General features: G+C 43.3%; 1 protein-coding gene across 10 annotated transcripts in view; it reads right to left on the reverse strand.

Moving 5' to 3' along the window:
• The window catches only part of Tmem108 (transmembrane protein 108), a 277,796-nt gene extending 274,821 nt beyond the window's left edge, over positions 1-2,975 (reverse strand). For all 10 annotated transcript variants that reach the window (XM_052718720.1, XM_052718640.1, XM_052718712.1 and 7 more), the window contains exon 1: positions 2,856-2,975. The gene's annotated coding sequence lies outside the window, so the exon portion shown is untranslated. The remainder of the gene's footprint in view (positions 1-2,855) is intronic.
• Positions 2,976-21,349: the final 18,374 nt, after the last annotated feature.

A 21,349-nucleotide genomic window follows, 5' to 3' on the forward strand; every position in this document is an offset into this window, starting at 1 on the left:
AAGTGCTCTTAAAGCTTATACTACCATGCGTGTCAATTTATGGCCCCCTGAATCAGAACACACACACACATACAGAGAGAGAGAGAGAGAGAGAGAGAGAGAGAATATAAATTCTCACCCCACCCCATTATTCCTGTGTTATATAAACAGTTAAGTGCTCAGAACTTTTTTATTTATTATTATTATATTTTAACCTGGGAGCTAACAGAGCCTATCCAAAACCTGCACAAAATCCACGCTGCGGCTGACAGCTCCATAGCCCTCCTCTTCATGAATTCCCAGAGGCAACATCGCCATCTACTGGTATGGAGGGTACAACTTGTTTGAGGGAAACCTGTAGGTGACTTGAGCTAAGAACTCGAAAGATAGGCACCCTAGACTTGTGACTTAGTGGAGATCTTTTCTACAGCATGTGACAGGGATAACTGACACAGGCTGAGAACCATAACCTCACCAGAAGCCTCTGTCATGTGATCTGGAGGTCCTCTGGAAGCCATGAAAAGGCCAGCCAGGCTGGACGATAATGAGCAGCAGAGCCTGGCAGAATTCAGACACTCCAGGCTCCCCTTTGCCCCGCAGATGAGTCCACCCAGCCCCCCCCCCACCTGTGGCAGTGGAAGCCAGCTTTATCCCACAGTGTGTACCCTAAGGAACTCCCCCAGGCACCCGACAGGGTGAAGGCTCTTATATTTACACAATGTGACACAGATCCTCCTCCAAGAGCATGGCTGCTTAGGCATGCAGGTCTGACTATAATCTGTCTCCTTAGTTCCTCATCCTCTTTGTCTGTGACCCAGAGGACAGAAACAGCAGAAAGAAAATGATTTTGTGGCTGTCTTGAAAGCAGAACTAGGGGCTTTTATTGAATTGGAGGATAAAGCCTCTGTCTTACAGGTCAGAGAGGTACACTGTGTCCCTCAAGTTGAACCATGCCTGTCAATTTTTCTGTCGGCCCTTTAGACCCTAGTCAGAGGTTTTTCAGTCTTCTTCAAACAGCTGACCCCATTTCCACAGGTTAAACAAATAACCATGACCTCTGCATATCTTACATGTAGCTCATACACAAAAAATGCCAATTTTTTCCCTCTTAAAAAGAATGCATGCTTTTCTCAAACCATACCACCACCTTCGTCCTCAAAGTTCCTTTACCTTCCCCACGGTATATCTGCTTTCCGTTTTTAAGTTATTCCCACTAATTTGCTGTGTTTCAGTCTATCAGAGGAGAACCTTCTTGAGCTTCATGAGGGTCATCTGTGGTATTCCCACTATGCCTCACAGCAGATCCCACTCTTTTAGTTTCAGCTCAGGAAACCACCAAAAGTTTACCGGGGGCAGCTGAGAACCTTGCGTTTAAGTTCTCTAGTCTAGCAAATGGAAGGGGTGCCTTCTCAAAAACAATTTTTTTTAACTTGCTCAGTACATTGAAATTCTTCAGCAAGTAAATTAATTGAATTTTGTGTAATTCAGTACACTAAAATGAATATTTTGCGGGCACAAGGTATGGTTGTTCTAGATGTCTAACCGAAAAACAACTTCACATGGGAAAGGAAGGGGTTCACAACGGTTATCAGAATGTCTCCAAAAAGTAAGCTCTGGATGGGTTATAGAGTAACACAGTTAAGTTCTGAATGGGTTACACTGAAACTCCGGCCCACAGTAAAAATCTTCCTGGCAATTAGCTGAACCATTTTTACAACACCAGGTGCATCAAACTAGTTAACTAGTGAGGAAACTCGGGGGAATCTTTTAAGTTTTACCATACGATGGATGTCCTGTGTGCCATTGCTGCTGCATGTCTCGGGAGATGCTTATGCCATTTAACCACCACGTTAAGCTCCTGGACACACCCTCCCTCTTCCAAAGAAGGACTCAACGGAGATTCCTCCTCATCTCTTCTGGCAGTCAAACAATTTTTTTTTTTAAACATACACTTTTTTTTCAAAGAATTAGAAAGTGCGTTTAGACCCTATTTCACCCTTCCTACACTGTCCTCCCGACAGGCTGAAAATAAGTGCCCTCTTGAACAGCCCTAGAAAGTCTCAGAACCCACCCCCACTCCGCTTCTTGTCTCTTCTTGAAGAAGCCTCTCAGCGCGCTGTCTGGTCTGCAGTTCACTGCAGGCAATTCCCTCACCATTTCCCAGTCATCAGTTACACTGTCTCTGGAAACCCTTTTTGTGTGTGTGACCTGCTCTATCCAAAAAAATTAAGCTTTTTTAACGCATCTCCAGATTCTCTCCACAGGCTTCGAGCGTTGGGTTTCGGTGAAAGTCTGGGGTGAGGGCAGACGCGAGGTCCAGCGGACAGACCCGGCACCCTTCCCGGGGCAGCACAGGCTCGGTCTCCCCGCGATGCCCGCGGCCACATCTAGGCAGGAGGATCATCAGATGCGCTAGGAATTTCGCTTCGCTCGCAGCCGCGGATTAGTTCGAGTCTCAAGGGCTCGAACCAAAGTGACACTACGTTTTCCCCCTTTCGTTCTCCCATGCGACAGGTCTCGCTGCATAGAAGCCACCTTCTTCCCAGCCCGGGTCCAGCTCCTGTGGCATCCCCGCGGCGCCTCCCGCGCCCTTCCCCAGAGAAGGGGACCGGTGGCAGCATCCCTCCGGGGCGGGAAACAAAGGCGGAGGCGAGGTGGCCAGGTGGGCAAGCCTCCGCCGGTACAGCCGCGGCCGCCGCGGGGAGGATGGGGGAATGTATCAGAGGGTGGGAAAAGGGAAACCGAGGCACGGAGGCTGGGGAATGAATTTGCCCTGCATCCTCCCCAGTGCAGGGCTCCCGGGGTAGGCGAACCCCAAGCCATCCCCCGCCGCTCCCCAGGACCCGGCATCCGAGGGACCGCCCCGCTCCGCTCACCTCGGGAGAAGCGCTCCCGCTCCCTCCGACGGCTCCGGAGAAAGCCCCGCCGCTCGCGCACGCGCACTCGCGCTCTCGCGCCTTCGCCCCTCCGGCCCCCGCGGGCGCCCCTCCGACCGGGCTCAGGCCCGCCCCGGCCCTGTCCGTCAGCGTCCGCAAGAACCAATCCGGTCGCGTGGAAGGCACCGCGCTGGTCACGTGGCCGCACAAGCCAATCACCAAATTGCCCTCGGCAAGCGCCTGGCTCCGATGTCCCCCAGGGGTTCGGTTGCTACCGAGCAGAACGGGTGCGAGGCGGGCACAAAGGGCTGAGTCCCTTATTTCCGCGGATGAGTGGCGTCCAGCTGATCAATGCCAACATCGATTGATGTTTCAGATCCTAGCTTAAATAAGAATCACCTGGGAGTCTTGCTAAAGTCTGGGGTGGAGCCTCGAGATTCTGCATTTCTAACAAGCCCCCAAGTGGTGAGGAAGCTTGTCTTGGTCTAAGGCCATGCTTTAAGAGCACTGTAAAAAGAAGAAAAACAAACCCTACTCGATTTGTTTGCAAGTTTCACGGCCTCGCTTGCCCTTCAGTGGTGAAGAGCAGCCTCAACATGGGGTGATCTGGTGAGCAGCTGCGGAGAAGCCACGTGGACCAACTTTGTGTATACGGAACAGACAAGCAGAGACAGAGGAGAACACCAGGCCTGCCTTCGCAGTAGAGAGCTGGACGAGTGTGTCTCAAGACTTGACCAGATAAGAGAGGAACCATCTAAGGGGCCCCAACCTTGTGGAATCTCAACAGCCTGTCGTAGGACTCTACGGGAAAACTCAGACGCATGTTTTAAGAGGAGGGAGATAGAACTAACTCTTTGGGCAATTTAGCATAAACCACAGAGCTTAGAATGTAGTTTCCCCTTGAGGGTTTTTAAAGTTATCCAGATACTCCTGTGTCCCTGTGTCAAATACCCAATGCCTCTGCTACCTCAAATTTGAAGTGTTTTTAGACACATTTGTTGTTCATCATTGCCAATCTAATTAATAATGTCTCAAGGTAGTTCAAGAGTCTTACACACACACACACACACACACACACACACACACACACACACACACACACACACCTCCCTAGGTTTGTCTGGAATTTATGATCCTCTTTCAGCGTCCCAAGTGCTGAGATTATGGACTGCTCCACCATGCCCAGCTTTCAAAAGCCTTAAATAGTAAGCTTTCCAAATGCTCCTTCTACCAGCTCTTCTGGCCAAGAGATAGGAACACATGCCAAGTAGTTTTATTTTACTCTTCAGAGAGGTGATCAAGCTGCTACTTAGAGAAAACCTCCTCTTTGCCTGGGAGTCTGGTGCATCCGGCTTCTCAGTGAGAAGTGAGGCCCACTTAGCAGGCTCAGGCCCGATTCATCATACTGCTCTTGATCAGAGGTGGCCTAGCCCATAATTCAGAGTTTCAGGGACACCCTGAGGCTACCACAACAGTGGTCCCATGGTCCTGGGCCATAGCAATAAGAGGATGCCTAAGCTGTAAAAATAGGCCTCGGAGATTTTTCTGCTGTCATGAAACCAGCGGTCTCAAGCCTGATTTGCATGTTGCAGTTTTTCAGAAAACAAATTGTGAGAGCTTGTGCCTGGAGAGTCTGACCAGAATGCTACACATGTCACAGGCTCCACCGTTGATATGATTCATACCCAATGGCTGCTGAGAATACCTGTATAAGCTGCTACACTGATCATGGAGTTCACCTTTTTTTTTTTTAATGTCTCATGTAGTCCAGTCTGGCCTCCAAATTTCTTGTGTAGCTGAGGATGACCTTGAACTCCTGAATCTCCTGCCTCTATCTTTTAAGTGGTGGGATTACAGGCCTGAGCCACCAAATCCTATCTTAGACTGTTTTTAACAAGGAAAAAAAATATCAACCCAGGTACATAAATCATTAATGACACCAGCATGCTGTAAACAGAGGGAAGTTTCCACATAATTAGTGAAAATAGATTTTCAAAGGCCAAAAATAACTCATAGGTAATAAATACGACCAAGGCTATTCAACGGCACAAATTGAGATTCCAAGTCTGCAACTAGGATTGATTCCAATGGGCTGACTACATAGCTCAGAAGGAACCCATTGCCTCTGTTCACCCACACCAAACTGGATGGCTCTCTAGTGATCAGGTCACCTGTTTGATGCCCTTAACTAAAACACATTTCTATTCGGGATTTATGGAGATTTTAGTCTCTGAGGCTTTCTCCAAAGCATGCAACGAGCGCTACCTGGGATAGATGCTAAAACACAGACTCCTAGGGCCCAAGAAGAACTTCCTCCAGCTTATGTACAAATTCTGAGGCCAGTAGTGGTTAAATATGAGCCCAGGCTGTACCTCCAGATATGGATCATCAGCATACAAACCCCTAAGCCAAACAGCTATGCTATTCATTTAACTTAGCTGTACTAGCTAAGTAAGGGAACTGAGTCTATTCTAAAGAATTTGCCGTTCTCTTCACTGGGGTTTTACCAAATTCTGTTCCTTTGTGTAGTAAGGTGACTAGTACCAGAATCTTTGGGCCTGGTTCTCATGGTTCCAGTTTATCTGTGGAATGCTATTTGCCACAGTGGGGTATGACCTAGTTTTTAGATGAGTCAGAGGTCCCCTCCGAACACTCAACAGCCATCTTGCTGGTAATGGACTTTATGTGCAGCACCAGAAATACAGAAGCCCTCTGTGTGAGCCTGAAAGCTAGCTTCCCTCTCCTGACACTTTAAAAATATATTTCACAGCAACCAAGTGGGGGAGAATTTTTCTCACCCTTGTCAACTTGTAACTTTATCTATTGGGGGAAACTAAGGACAGTTTTAACAGATATTTAACTAGCATGACTGATGTAAACTTTTAACTATAGAAAAGCATTTCTTTTTCTCCCCGTGGGCGTCATCATTACAGAAAGAGGTGCAAGAAGCAATGGAATCCTTGTTTGAGGATGCAAATCTGAAAAGAAAAGAAAAGAAAAACATCCACACTGCCAGCCACTTTCCGTCCTCCAGTCAGCTTGCTTCCTAGACACAACCCAGCTATCCTGTCCCTGGACATGGGTGTGTTAGTATCTGGTAGGGGTCAGCTCAGGAAGGTTCTCTAACCTGGAAATTGCTCAGTAAGAGATTTGCGTATATTGGAAAAGAAAAGATAAAATATAAACCACCCCACCCCGTTGCCAACTCCCAGAAATCCACAGTTGCTTCTTTATAATCAGGTCTCCACCAGGGTTTTATCAGCACTAATTGCATTTTTATCTCATAATAAAAAGCTTTTCCAAACTTAATTGACTTCATTCATGAGGACCCACAGATTAGGCAAGATTCTAGTTTCCATCTGTCATATGAATCCAGCCAGGATAATAGTTTTTATCTATGTATCCATGTTTTAATAACTGGTACTTCTTTCCATTTGGTGTGACTGTGTCCATATCTAACACAAGATATTTTTATAGAAAGGTTGACTTAAAAAAATCTTTATAAAACATAAAGAAAAGCAACATCCTTCTATGTTTTATAAAATATTTTGACATTAAGTGCATTTAAATACTATATACTCCTCTATACTCACTCTTAACTTAAGAAACATTATGCATACCATCAGAGCCCCCATGTGACCCTCCCAACAACAGGCATGTTAGATAACAATTGCACACAGCCCTGCTTAGGTGTGAAAAGCAGGGGAGGTTAATGGAAGGAAATACCAGATGGTACGTATAGAAGACACAGCACAGCTTAAGTAGACAGAATTCTTACTGAATGAAACCTTTAGAAGTCCCAAACTGATAGAAGAGAAAAATAAGAAGGCTGAGGTCCCACGTGACACAATGCCTGGGTTTCACAGTGACAGATCTGGACCCCGAAAGCAGGTCCCTTTGAGAAGACAGCACGAGTAATCTGGTGTACAGATGAGGTGAAGTCCCCGTTCTCACTCATTTAGCAAACGTATGCTACCTGAGCGTTGCTTTTGAAGCCATCTTAAAAGTCGTAAGCTATCAAAACGGTGTGTGCTACAGGCAAGCATCAAGCGAAGATTGCTGACTGACGAAACCCAAGAGGCTTACTGTGAACAGTGAAGCCTGCATTGAATTCCAACAAATTCAAAAGAGTTGGCCTACTGTTATGGACTGAACATCTGCCCCCCGCAAAAAGTCACATTTTGAAACTCCACATCCTGCTCCAGTATGATAGTATTAGAAGTCAAGGTCTGGGGGAGATCATTTGGATGTTGTAAATGTGGACTTTTCATAAACGAGATAATTTACTGAAATTGTGATAATTTCATAATTCATGGTCCTTTCAAAGTCACAGAGACTTGCTTGCACTGTCTATTCAGGGCTACATAAAAATACAAATTAACACAGTGGTCTGTAATCCAGAAGAGGGCACTAGACCCTGAGCATGCTGGTATCTGCCCTTCAACCTCTAGACATTTTTGTTTTGTTTTATTTTGGGATTTTTTTTTTTTTTCCGAGACAGGGTTTCTCTGTGTAGTTTTGGTGCCTGTCCTGGATCTCACTCTATAGACCAGGCTGGCCTCGAACTCATAGAGATCCACCTGGCTCTGCCTCCCGAGTGCTGAGATTAAATGTGTGTGCCACCGCTGCCTGGCCAACCTCTAGACTTTTGTGGAAAAAGAAGTCTGATGTTTCTCAGCTGCCCAGGGTATAGCACTTGATTATAGCATCCTGAATGGACTAGGGCCCCAGGAGTGGGACAATATGGGGGTGACCCATAAAAAAAAAACAAGGTCAAGAACCCCCGGGAAGTGAAAGCAAGTGAAATTAATTAAGTAGGTGGTGAAGAGATAAAGCCAACAATTTGGAGATGGATAAAGAACAGAATTTGTGATTAAGAGGTATATCACTGGCCACTCCTCCCTCTTCCTGTGCATGTTAAATCAATCATGGTTTTGAACTCTACTACGTTGATTGAGAGTAGAATGTGGACCCATATTGTCTGGTTAAATTCCCAGCTCCTCCACAGACCTGCTAGTTAAATCAGGACAGGTTGGCCTTTGGAAGGGATTGGAATGGCAATAATGGAATGCAAGTACTTGACTCCTATAGTTGTTAACAAATCCATAAAGAATGTAAAGTGATAAAGTGGCACTAAACAAATGTTAGCTATTATCAAGGGTCTTCTCCCTTGATATGACCTCAAACTCCTCAGTTCGGTATGACTGGCATCCCACTTCAACCAATCAGAATTGTCATCTCCTGGACCCTCCTTGTCATCCTTGGTACCTAACACAGCTCTGGTTGACAGATAATCCTGATGTCACCCACTGACATCAGTTTCCATTCACCATAGCAAGTTCTCTATGCTGAAGGTTCCTTTCAGTCCTAAATAAAGTCGTGAAATAGTTCCACAGACATGGCTATCTTCTTAGAGTCTCATTTTCACTTGCCTTTTTTTCTCTTTATAATACACACCATACTTGAAGGACTCTGCTCATACTTATGTTTCGATTCTATCTTAATGACTATGCCTCCTGGACATCTGAATTGTATTCCAGCCAACTTGCCGCCCCTGTGCACAAGAACTTGGCACCATTTTAGCGCTCATAGCTTTTACTCAACGATTTCCAAAAGTTCTCAAGACAAATTCTTCTGGCCTAGGATGGCTTCCACGCATGCACTCATTCCCCACTCCAAAACACTTCTTGGATCCTCTATGGTGACAGGAAACAAGACTAGCTGGTGAGAATTCAGGACCAGGAAAAGAGATGTGGTTGCCTCTAGGGGTTGACCTAGGGAAAGTGAGTCCTGTCCTCCAAGTTCTGGGGTGGCCTTGTTGGTACCCTGGCAAGATCTCTTTGCATCCCTTTTCCAAATTCTGAGCACCTGTCCCTCAGCCTTTGCTGTGATCTTCAATGACTGCCATTAGACATTTTTTTTATCTCTGTGTGTATATGTGGGAGATGCACACATGCCACAGCACCTATGGAAGTCGGAGTACAACCTCAGGTCTTCATCTTCTACCTTATTTGAGGAACGATCTCTTTGCTGTTTGCCTCTGTGTACACTGGGCTAGCCAGCTCATGAGCGAGGAATTCCCCTGACTCTGTCTCCCATCTCACCACAGGAGCATCAAGATTAGAAAATATGTGTTACCATGTTAGGCCTTACATGGGTTCTGGGAACCCAGTCCTCATCCTTGCATGGCAAGAGCTTTACCCACTGAGTTATGTCCCAGACCCAGAGGATTAACTCTGACACTGGAGTTATATCATCAGTTGGGGAACCCAAAATAGCCAGGAGCATGCCAACCCTATTAGGCAGCCATAGTTAGGAAGTAGCAGGTGTGCATTCTCGAAGCCTGAGCCCTTTTCCTCTGAAGTGTGAAAAATTCCGAGGCTGATTCATACTAGAAAGCTCCCTGCATGATCAGACTGTCTGTTGCCCTGACATGGTGCTTGTGAGTTCCTTCTGAGAGCTTTTCTTTATAAATCACTCACACCTGAAAGCTTGGCTGGGGTCTGCTTCTGGGCAAACAACATATGGTCATCCCCTTGCTAATGATTAAGGTGTAATTTTTACACTTAAATTATGTTATGCACTCTGTATTGTATGCTGCACCAGGACACAGACCATGATTCATTCATCTTTGACTCACCAGAGCCACAAAACTATGCAGATGGAGATCACCAAATCAATGGTGAATTGACCTGAACCAAAATGTTTCCGCTTTCCACATCATTTCTACCCAATCACTGCCCACTTCTCCAGCTCATCACCCTTCATAATGCAGCTCCACCCACAGTGGACTTATCACCAGCTGGAATACCATGCCCTGCCCCCATTCCCAGGTCCTTGTCTCTGCATCTGCACCTGCAGGGCCCCCTGTCTAAATTCAGGTCTCTGCTCACAGAGAGCACTTCTCTGATCTAATGAACCAAAGAGCTACCCCACCCCTACCCGCAACTGTTACCCTTTAGCCAACCATTCTCAATAGGGTTTCCTGAGATAATTAAGCCCTACAGAAGATCAAATCATAGTGTTTTCTTGAGTCTCCCAAGGATGGTAGACAGCTGGCATCATTCTCATCACATAGGACAGAGACTGGTTCACTCCATATAGAGGATTCTAAGGGCATCACAGTTGAATTCCTCAGTAGAAAGGGGAGAAAATGGTTGCTCTAAAGTTCTAGCCTACGTCATTTTTTTAAAGGGAGATTTTTAATTAGCATACAAAATAATAGCTTTCTTTATCACATTTTCAGACATTATTCTGTTGAGCTTCCTGCCTCATTTCTCTTTCCTGTCCCTCTGTCCCTCTGCACTCCTGTTCTCTCTAGCATTCTAGTTTCCACGTCACACGTATCTATCACCCTCCTTCACCTCTCCCTGTTCCTTACAACTGCTTTTTCCCACTTAGATTAGATGAAGCAAGACAGACTTGGAGAGACACACATTGCATGTCTTCTGATTACAATTTTAATATTTATAAATATGTGTGCATATATGTACCGTGGGTGGGTATAGGACATGGACCTACATGATATTGTTAACATCTAATGAGTTTTTACTAGACTATAATTGCACGAAGTTTGGTTTTGGACCCTTCTCATCCCTAGGATTCAGAACTTGTATATAGTTGGTAGTTAAAAAAAAAAAAACAAAAAAACCTAGTGGTTAGGACTGGAGGGATGGCTTCCCAATGAAGACAGCAAGCATACTGCTCTTGCACAGGACCTGGGTTTGGCTCCCAGCACTCAGTCAGGTGGAACACAACTGCCTGTAACTCAGCTCCATGGAGATCAGATGCCTCTGAGGGCATCTACATTCACTCACACATACCAACCCCAATACACTCACACACAACATAATTAAAACTGATAAAAATAAATCTTTACAAAATATTTGTTGAATGAACATCACAGGATTCATAATGAGTTTCATGACTTTTCAATTGCCAAAATAATTCATGTTAAAAATTTCTCCATAATGAAAAAAAATTATATTATAGGTTACTTAAGAGGAATAATAACAGAAAATACTAGATGAAACTTGAAAAAAAATGTCCAGATAATAAGGACAGCTTTATTTATCCAAGCACAGTGTGGCTAAATGCTCCATCAGTTTGAGTGGGGTAGAAGTACGTAATGGGGTGGACATCAATAAATTAAGGACACTGCTCTGAGTCCCATAAGAAATAAAGAGTGAGTTCCATCCTAAACAGTAGAGAAATGGACCCTAGAGAATGTTGTGGGTGAACCACAGAGTGAAAACTAATAACATAATTACATTCTGCAACCCCATGGCATAGGGGAAGCCAAAAAACAAATTTCATACACTTTAGGTTTTTAAAGGGGGAAATATGATAAATACAGATCCCATTTAGGAGACAGCTGAAGTAAAGGACATCAAAAAAAAGTCGATAACCCACAAGAAAGGCTCATCATTTGCCTTGCATAAAAAGATTGTGCCAAGAAATAAAAACAGCCAACATTTGAGGTAGGGGCTAAGAAGAGAACTGCTAGGACCTATAAACTGTCAGAGAAGAAAAGAGGGTTACTCCTACCCCAAACTGGCAGTTCATGTGAAGAAAATAAAGAAACCTAATCAATTATAAATGAGGAGAATAATCAGGACAACAAAAAAGGCTCGAGGTGCACCTTGCAAGTGTCTCCAAAGCCAATAAAGGATATCACTTTAATAAGCCTAAAAGAATGACGGCACTCAACGAATCAAAAGGATCCTTTGATCTAGGATGAAGGAGTTTCTTCAAGACTGGAAATGGGCATCTTTCACAGGCTGAATTATTTGCCCCCAATTAAAATATTGAACAAATAACAGAGACTTCCTCTCCTGTGATATCCCAGTTGGAATTAATTGGTGGTAGTGGAGGGATGTGGTACTTCTCAGGGCATCTTGCAAAGTGGGACAAAATTAGGGTGGGCAAACCACGGGTGCTGGGACACAGGAATCCACAGCCCATGTGGGTGATTTGCATCTGTAAATGTGCAGCTGTTTTCCATGCATGTGTTAGTGGGGACATCAAAGAGATGATCTTAAATATTCAATTTTAGCCTCAATATAGATTTCATGGGTTTTGCACAACTTAATGTAATGACTATTTGATTGAGTTTTTTAACATTTACTCATTTATTTATTTACGTGTGTGTGTGTGTGTGTGTGTGTGTGTGTGTGTATGATGCATGTGGAGGTCAGAGGACAATTTATAGGAATTCATTCCTCCTACTGTGTAAATTTCTGGGATCTAACTCCGGTCATCAGGTTTAGCAGCAAGCACCTTCACCTGCTGAGCGATCTTGTCTACTTCCTGGTAAGAATTTCATGTGCCCATGTTCTTTCTCTTTTATCTTATATCTTGGCATTAACTATTTGTAAATTTATTGACCATTATAGTTCAAGCTATAGTTTTAAAATGAACTGAAAGCTCAGTACATACTAACCATTTAATTTTTTAAAATTAATTTAATTAACCATTGGAATTTTTCAGTAGATAAATACAAAGTAATAAAATAAATCCCATCTACTCCTCCTTTCTTTTCCATGCTGAATTTTCTCCTGGAATTTTATTAGCAATCTTGAGCCATCCCAGCTACAATTCTTTCCCCAAATTCCCTATGAACAATGGGGCCAGAAACATGACCCTCATATATTTTCATAGCCAACTAGCCTTAAGAATTCCTTCAGAGAGAATCTCGGAGAAGTCAGCCTACTAGAAGAATTTTTGTATCATCTCTTTTCAAAGATTACAAAAATCACAAATGGCATAAAAAGTATACATTTTCTCTTAGCTAGAGCCATAGTGTTGTAATTTCCTGTACTTCCCATGGCTAGGTCTCAGACTTCAAAGACAGTCCTAAACTCAGTCCTACAGGGTTTAAGTCCCCATAGCCCACCATTTCTATGTTCTATTGAATGCCCTCACAGCACAGCCATTTCCCATTAAAACTCCAAACAGATGAACATGTCTCATCTCAATTATAAATGAGCTTCAAGGAGGCTGCTGAGCTAGCTCAGCAAGTAAAGGCATGTACCATCAAAGCCTGACAACCTAAGTTCAATCCTGGGAGAGAACCAACTCCTTAAAGTTGTCCTCTCACCTCTACACAGGCACCACGACACACACACACACACACACACACACACACACACACACACACACACACGCATGTGTTCTCATGCATGCATGCATACACATAAATAAATATATAAAAAACATATTTTGCGAATATGAAAGCTAGTTTTAATTCTCAACTTGACACAATCTACAATCACTTGGGAGGGAGTATCAGTGAAGAATTATCTAGATTTGGTTGTCCTGTGAATATGTCTGTGGGGATTATGTTGATTAATGGGAAGACCTGCCCATGGTGGGTGACATCATTCCCTAGGTAGTGATCCTGGATTGTGTAACAGTGGAGTAAACTGAGCATAGGCATGCATCCATTGTTTAATTGCTTTTTCCCTTGACTTCAAATATGATGTAACCAGTTGCTCCTGAAGTGCTGGAGCCAAATAAGCCCCTTCTCCCTTTCATTGATTTATTTAGGATATGTTATCACAACAACAGAAAATGAAATTAAGATGACTAGTTTCCTTCAGTTTGCTTCTAGAACAGGTTTTCTCTGTGACTATCATGGTCATCTCTAAGGCAGCCAAGCCCTAAATCTGGGTTCAGAACTTACCCACACGCCTCAGGCTAACTTGGTCTTCTAATAAGGTCAGCATCACATTGCATGCATTTGGCTTCTCAGTAGTTCACAAACCCCACTAGACTAAGTTCTGGGAGGGCAGGAACCTTTTTGCTGTTTCCATCACTGTATCCTCACCTTTGAATAATGTCTGGTGCTTCATAAATGTCTGGTCAAATGAAAGCTCTCATTCTCTGAACCCTCCTTCTACTTCTTGGGCATCTCTGCTAATATCCCCCACTAAAATGAAAGATTACCATGAGCTAAAAGTAGGGTCTACCATTAGTATTTCTTTACATTTCTTTTCCTTTTAGAAGGGCTCTTCATTCTCTCTGCTAATATGTACATGTATAAATATTTAAACTTCCTCTCAGGTTAAATTCACTTCTCCATTATCACATTTTTTTTTGCCTGCCTAATTTTAGGAAGATGATCAAGCCTAGGTATTCATACCAGATCTTAATGCATCCAATATGAACAACTGACCTGTACCCACAGCTAGTGATTGTGTCATGTAACTATAACACCCCAACAAGCAAACAAAATCCAAGGTATTCTTAACATTTCATTTTCCAAATTTTCTTTATAATGATTTTTTCTATTTCATCATATTTTATATGCTTACAGAAAAAATAAAATAGTTTCAAACTTGAGAGTCCATAAGAGATTTTTAAAGCAAAACTGTGGCACCCTGGCCCTGGAGTTTCCTGACCAGTGTATCTGAGAGAGATCAAGTAGTGAAGAACTAGCATTGGGTAATGTAATGCTGATGCTTTGGCCTGAGGGCTACACTTTAGCATCAAAATACAGTGTCAAAAACAGTGTGTTTAAATGACATGCTAACAGCATAAAACAAAGCAGACATTAATAAATAACCCAAAATCTGGATGCTAAAGAAATTCCTCTTCCATTGGTTATGGCCAAAGAAGTCAAAGTTATTTTAGAATGTTGCTATAACATGACGCCACAGCTCTAATGATGTTTAGTGTCATTAAAAGAAATTTATAGTTTTCTTTCCAATGAAGAGTTTGGCTACCGAGAGTCAAGGAAGCTGAGGTGGTTCTGGGAATGCATTATGAGGGCAGTGTTCTCTCCTGGAGGAAGGAGGGAGACCTATAAGACTCAGGAAGTGGACAACATATATAGTCTGGGTCTATTTTTAACCTATAAGGCTAAGGGGGTGCCCAAGGCTATACAAGCAATGACTGCTGGGGAGAGGACCTTCTGGTGGCACTGCTGACAAGTTGTTCAAGGAGCTCCAGAGATGCAGTTCTCATCAGTCGTCACCCATGCTAGGGTGGACTTTTTGGTGTTGAGTAGCCTTTGAGTCAGCAATGTTCCTGTCAGTCACCCCCATATACTCGCTGCTTCTCTAAGTGACACAGGAGTGGCATTGCTTCTCTGATCCATCATTGTCGTTCTACTTCGGGTGAACAGACATTTTACACCTCCCCAGGAAAAGTCACACAACAGGCAATGAGGCTGATGGAAAACAGGAGTCTGTTTATAAAGCCAAGTGGAAGAAGGCGGGGGATTCTCATCCTACATTGGAAAGAGTAGACACTAAGAATTGAGCAGAGTCTCTAAGGGAAGGCACAGTCCAGATGGACTGATCACCTTGTTCTGAAACACTGTAGAGCAAGGTTCTGAAATTTGAACTTGAGGAAGATTAGGAAGACCATACTGTTTTATTCAATGGAATACTCTCTGGTTATGATGAACCTCAAACAAGACGGAAGGGGAATAAAACAATCAAACACATTCATCAAATAGACAAGTGACAGAAGTGTACATCATTTAAAATGCAAAGAATTACCCCCCAACACAGAAGTGAGGGCACTTACCACCTCATCACATATGTCCTAATGCTGCTTTTGACAAATGAATATGACACATATCCCTTGAGTTTTGTTCTATCCATGTGTCTGGATGAACAAGCGAAGATATTGAGACTAAATGTAGTCCACATCCTTTGAAACGGGGTCTAGAACCCAAGTTAAAGGCTCATAATTGAAAATATAGATACTGAATAATAATCCCATCACTCACTCACTTCTGTACCAGCTTTGAGAAAGCCTTCTCTACGCATGGTATTTTTGGCATCCTGATCACTTGGTGATATTTAAAAATACCCCTATGACCAGGTAAGAGGCAAGCATGGACAACGCACAGTATAAGCTACAGTAAAGGAGAAACGGCTGAAGGGGGGAGTTACACTGCAGATACCTACAGGGTTAAGAAGATTGTAAAAGGATGGAGACAGTGGGAAGAGAAAGCAAGGCTAGGAGTCCAGCTGCACCAGCTGCAACTGGATGCTCAGCTTTGGCCTGATCTTTCCTGATGTGACAGATGTGCTTGCCCTGTCATTGTCCTGGTCTCCAGACAAGCAAATGTCTGAGAAGTGACTGGATTTCAATGACTTAGGGAGATAACTTCGAATTCAAAAGCTGCATGAACCCAGTGTACATTTCTTATTTTTCATGTCAATGGCTGTCTAATTTGAGGGCCTAACTAGTACTTCTTAAATTTTATCTTCATTTAAAAAAAATTTATTCTTGGAGCATTTCATAAATATATACAACGAAATATGATCATATACCCGTCCCCATTTACTCCCTCCAATTCTCCCCAGACCCTCTTCAATCTGGCCCTCTCCCAACTTCATATCATATTTTTCATTTCCTTAACCAAACTGAATCCAAGGCTACCCATACATGCGTGGGTGTGGGACTGTCCACCAGAGAATGAGCACCTTACTGGAGACACAGCCCCAAAGAACCATTCTTTTCCCTGGTAGCTATTAACTGCTGATATACCTCAGTTAGGGGTGGAGCCTCGTGAACTCCTTCCCACTGGGAGTGTGGCTGGTTTGATCTTGAATGCAGCTATTTAAAATCCAAAAGACAGAAGGTGATAATCTTTCAGAAGTGATGCAACTGGTAAGTACTGATTTGGTCTTCAGGACTGTCTTGCCATCTCCCATACGTTAACCTTGTCTTGAGTAACATAAATGGGATACATCTAATTCAGACCCTAGGTAGGGTTTTCTGTAGTCTTGAGCTATATGGATTCAAGGTTGATTTCACCTACAATCATGTTGTTCAAGTTTATGATGATCGGGGATGTACTCGACTTTATTTTCTTTCGTATTCAATGGGAAGAAGCAGAAACCACTTGTTTCCATTTTTTCTTTCTATTCACTTCTCAGTACTTGTATCTGACTTCGTGTTTGGGGGAGCTTTCATTTGTTTGTTTTGTTACTGGGGATGGGTGTGCAACACAGCACATACGTGGCAGTCAGAGGACAACTTCTTCTCTCCTCCCATGTGGGTCTAGGCATTGAACTCAGGTGACCCGGCTTGGAGGCTTTCACCCGGAATCACCTTGCTCACCCTAAGGAAGTCTTTTTGGTTCTGTATCTCTGGTCTCCAGGGTTTTCTAGCGCTACCCAGGAAGCTCGGAACTGTGGCTACAAACCCACATCTGGGCATGAAGTTCTCAGTGCTCGCTTTTCCACTGTGGGACAGCTCTTCCTGAGACCCTATCTGTCTCCTCAAAGAGCGTTATCATAGCCTGTGTGTCGGTCCAGTCACGACTCCTTGGAGGGAGTGTATCCTTCATTACTTCTTAGTGAGACCTATCAAGGCCCTGTCCCTTCCTGTGGCTTTAGGGAGTAGCTTTTTCTCATCTTTGGTATTACAAAGCAAGAGTCAGATGGGGATCATTTCTTTTCCTGTCAATCTTGAAGTTTCACTTCAGCAATACATGCTGCCTCGTGAATCAAATCCTCAATTCAGAATTTTAAACTCACAAGATACAAAGACTTCTCTGTACCAGAAACATATTTCTTTGGATAAATCCAGCTCTGTGGCTCATGGAAAGAAGTTGGGGTGGGGGGATGATTAGGGTGGTGAGATCAACACCTGTGGGGCAAAGGAAAGCGGCTGGGTTGGGTGAGAGAAGGAACTAGGGCAGCCTCAACCTATCTGAAGTCCACCCTTCAGAGTCATTCTCTGTTGTGGTGAGAGGGCAGGCTTTTATACCCCCTTTTCAACCAGTGACTGGATTGTGGTCTGCCTACCAGGGAAAGGGCATGCATGACCTAGTGTGGGATGTCTGTCTTCAGCTGAAGGTAATTCCAGGGGGGTGCTGACAGCCCAGGGTCTTCATCTACCAGCAGTCCGAGCTGTTGAGATCAGCGTGGCCAGTCAAGACTTTCAGAAGATTACTATTAACTGTCAACCGGATTTGCTCTGGAATCACTTGGGAAATGGGCCTATTTCACATGCCTTGTGGTGTTGTCTTTATTATCCTGCTAATTAAGATAGAAAGACGTACTCACACTGGGTGGCACCATTTCCTGGCTGGGATTCTGGACTGTATAAATGGAGAAAGGGGGTTGAGCAGCAACACTCATGCATCATCACTCTGATTGTGGATGTGATGTGACTAGCTGTTTCAGTCTTCCACTCTCTTGATGTTCCTGCCATGATGGACTGCACTCTTGATCTGTGACACAATAAACTCTTTCTCCCTTAAGTTGTTTTTGTAGGTACTTTATCACAACAACAGGAAAAGAGACTAAGACAGTTATCACAATGGCCATCCAGATATCAATAACCCACACTCCTACCTTTCTGCTGTGCCATTCTTATTGTGTAACTTTCATATTGCTTCCTGAGCTTATGATGACTTTTACTCTCAACCCAGACTTATTTCTGAACTCTGAACATGAAAGAGAAGCATAAAGAAGGAAGAAGTAGCAGGAAAGCAAACAATAACCAGAAATGCCCTGAAATCTTCCATTTATATCTTATTGGCCAGAATTTGCCATGTTGCTGCTCTAGCTGCAAGAAATGCCAGTAAATATGTTTTAAACAAACACATTGTCTCAATTGTTTATCAGTTGTACTACTACCCCACAATCTCTCTCTCTCTCTCTCTCTCTCTCTCTCTCTCTCTCTCTCTCTCTCTCTCTCTCTCTGTGTGTGTGTGTGTGTGTGGTGTGGTGTGTGTGTGTGCGTGTGCCTGTGAGTGTGTGTGTGCGTGTGTGTGTGTGTGTGTGTATGTGTATGTGTGTGTGATATACGTGCTGAAGTCAGAGGAAGGTGTTGCTACCCTGCTCTATCAACCCCACCTTATCCCCTTGAGACAAGGTCTCTCACTAGTCCCCTGGAACTGTGAGTCAAAATCAACCCTTCCTTCCTTAAACTGCTATGTCAGGTATTTTTGTTGAAGCAACTAGACAAGTAACTAATACCATAGGGAACTCCACTAATATAAATTGACCATGAATACATGTACTAGATTTAGCAACTCAAAATAGAGTATGTCAGTAAAATTTGAATTTCAGATAAATAATACATGATTTTATACTTGGGCAAATTGCATGGGGCATAATGATACTAAAATATATTTATTTTCCGCTTATTTGCAACTCAAATTTAACTGGATGTCCTATATCTCATCTGGCCATTTTACCAGGAGCAAGAGTATTCCCACTGCTATAGAGTTAGATGTGGTCTTAGTACCCTGCTGCAGCAGCTATTGACTTTAACCACTGGGGCTTTTCCACAAGCCTCTAGTCTGAGAATAGCTGTTCAATATTTCTGGAGACTCATCAATCAATGCAGTTAAAAGTTGAGGAATTTTTGTAGCAAAATACATTTTCATATGTCCTGGAGCAAAGACCCCTGAGGGCGGTGTATATGGATAGATTTCAATAGGTTGTTAATCTACTGAAATTGGTGGAAAATGCTATGCCTATGGACTCTTGTGCATTTTCTGGAGAGGAGGCTTATAACTTATAGCTTTTGTCCCACTCTCAGAGAGATGGGATGACTCAAAAACTTCATCCCAATGACACAAGAAAACCTTTTCCCAGATCTCAGTTATTGTTTATTTGGGGATAGAAGTAGAAATTCCAGTCATGGACCAAATGCTTTTGATTCTTTCCTGGAAAAAAATAGGAACACAATAAAAGAAAAACTCCTTTATTTACCAGTTGAAAAATCAATTCTAAAACTAGACATTACTCAGAAGTGTTTTTCAGCAAAGCCTCCTAATCACAGAAATCACTCACTGTTTTCTCACCCTCCCTATGGGTGAGGTTTCTCTCCTTTAACTCCGAGCTGCTTCACAGGGCAGAGAGGACCTATCTCTGTACTTCCTCCCCACCTCCTGCCTTTGATGGACAGATTAAAAGGTTTGTCTAGGTTACTACTTGGACACGACACTGTCACTAATTTTTTCCTCTTAGGTGTCTTGTTTATTCATGTTGCTTGACAATAACTTCCAATTGCAACCTTCTGCTCCTCATTTATACTCTGATGTCTTACAGATAATGCTACAAAGTAGAAAGCATAGAACAGCCTTGCGGTTTAATATAAGAAAGTGGCACATCCCCAACTCCTTATTCCTTTCCAGTTCTCAGTAAATTGGAATGGCTTAGCCCTCGAAGCATGGTGCTCTAACAAGTTTCTGAATCTACAGGCTCATAAATGATTCACTTATTATACCTTGACAATTGTCAAGAAAAATCCAAGTCACAGCTGTAGGATTCTCTAGAGCAATACAGGAACATCACTGCCCTTTATAATAAGGACATCCCAGAGTGGTTATGTTCAGTATACTATGAGCATCTCTGAGATTCTATTTATCTTCACTCCCTGAGCCTAGTTTAGTGCCTTGACAATAACAAGGAATCATAAGTGTTTAATGAATGATTAAATAAAAATATGGAAGGATAGATGGGTAGGTAGAGGTTGGATGGAAGGAAGAAGGAAGGATGGCTGGGTAGATATTAGATGTTGTGCAAGACCACAAGTAGATTCTGGTAGTGTGGTTAGGAACCAGTGTCAATGTTTCTCCTCTTGGTTGAAGAGCTCCCTGCTGGAAACTCAGAATATAAAAACCATTCCCCTTCAGCCCCCAGAAATAGCAAAATGGGCTTAGAATTTTTTTTACTCTGCTCCCAAGGCATTTTTCTTTTATTTTTAATATTCTGGTGAATTTGTTCAGGAAAAATTAAACAGAAGACAGATTCTAAGATACAAGATCCATCTTGAAATCATGTTTAGGGACTAGGAAGATGGCTCAGTGTATAAAGCATTTGCTGAGAAAGTGTGAGGACTGGCATTTGAAGCCAGAACCCATGAAAAAGCAGTAACACATGTCTTTCATCCCAGTACTCCTATGGAAGATGCGATGCAGAGAATCCCTAGAAATGTGCAAGCCAGCTGCTATCCTGCCTACACAGAGGCAAACAACAAATAAGAGGTATTGTCTCAACCAAGGTGGGAAGTAAGGACTGACACCTGAGATTGTCATTTGATATGTCCACACATGCTGTGGCACTCATACTTGAGTACTCACACATCTGAACACACACACACACACACACACACACACACACACACACACACACACACACACACTCCAAACCATCTTATCAGGGCAAATAGAACAGGACTCAGGACCTGGAGGGCAGGACAGGTTTCTAGAAGGCCATTTTCTAAGCTGTGGCTGCCCAGATGAAGAGGTTTCGTTAAGTAAACAAGGTAGTAAGTATCATAATAGGGAAGAAGCATGTGTTCCAAGTAAAGAAGTATACACAATACCAAAGGTATGGGGCAAGATGATGCATTTGAGACAGACCAAATCGGGTTTGTAGAGCAAGTCAAGAAGTTGCGCTTCCTGCCATCAACAAGTTCCTATCTCCCATTTCCATCCTGGGCTTGGGTACATGCCTCAGTGGTCTGAGCCTTGCATAGTTGTTCAAGTGGTTGTTCCTGACACCACGATA

Source organism: Peromyscus californicus, unplaced genomic scaffold (genome assembly GCF_007827085.1).
Source record: "Peromyscus californicus insignis strain IS unplaced genomic scaffold, ASM782708v3 Scaffold_11__1_contigs__length_118956290, whole genome shotgun sequence".
Classification (NCBI taxonomy): Eukaryota; Metazoa; Chordata; class Mammalia; order Rodentia; family Cricetidae; genus Peromyscus; species Peromyscus californicus.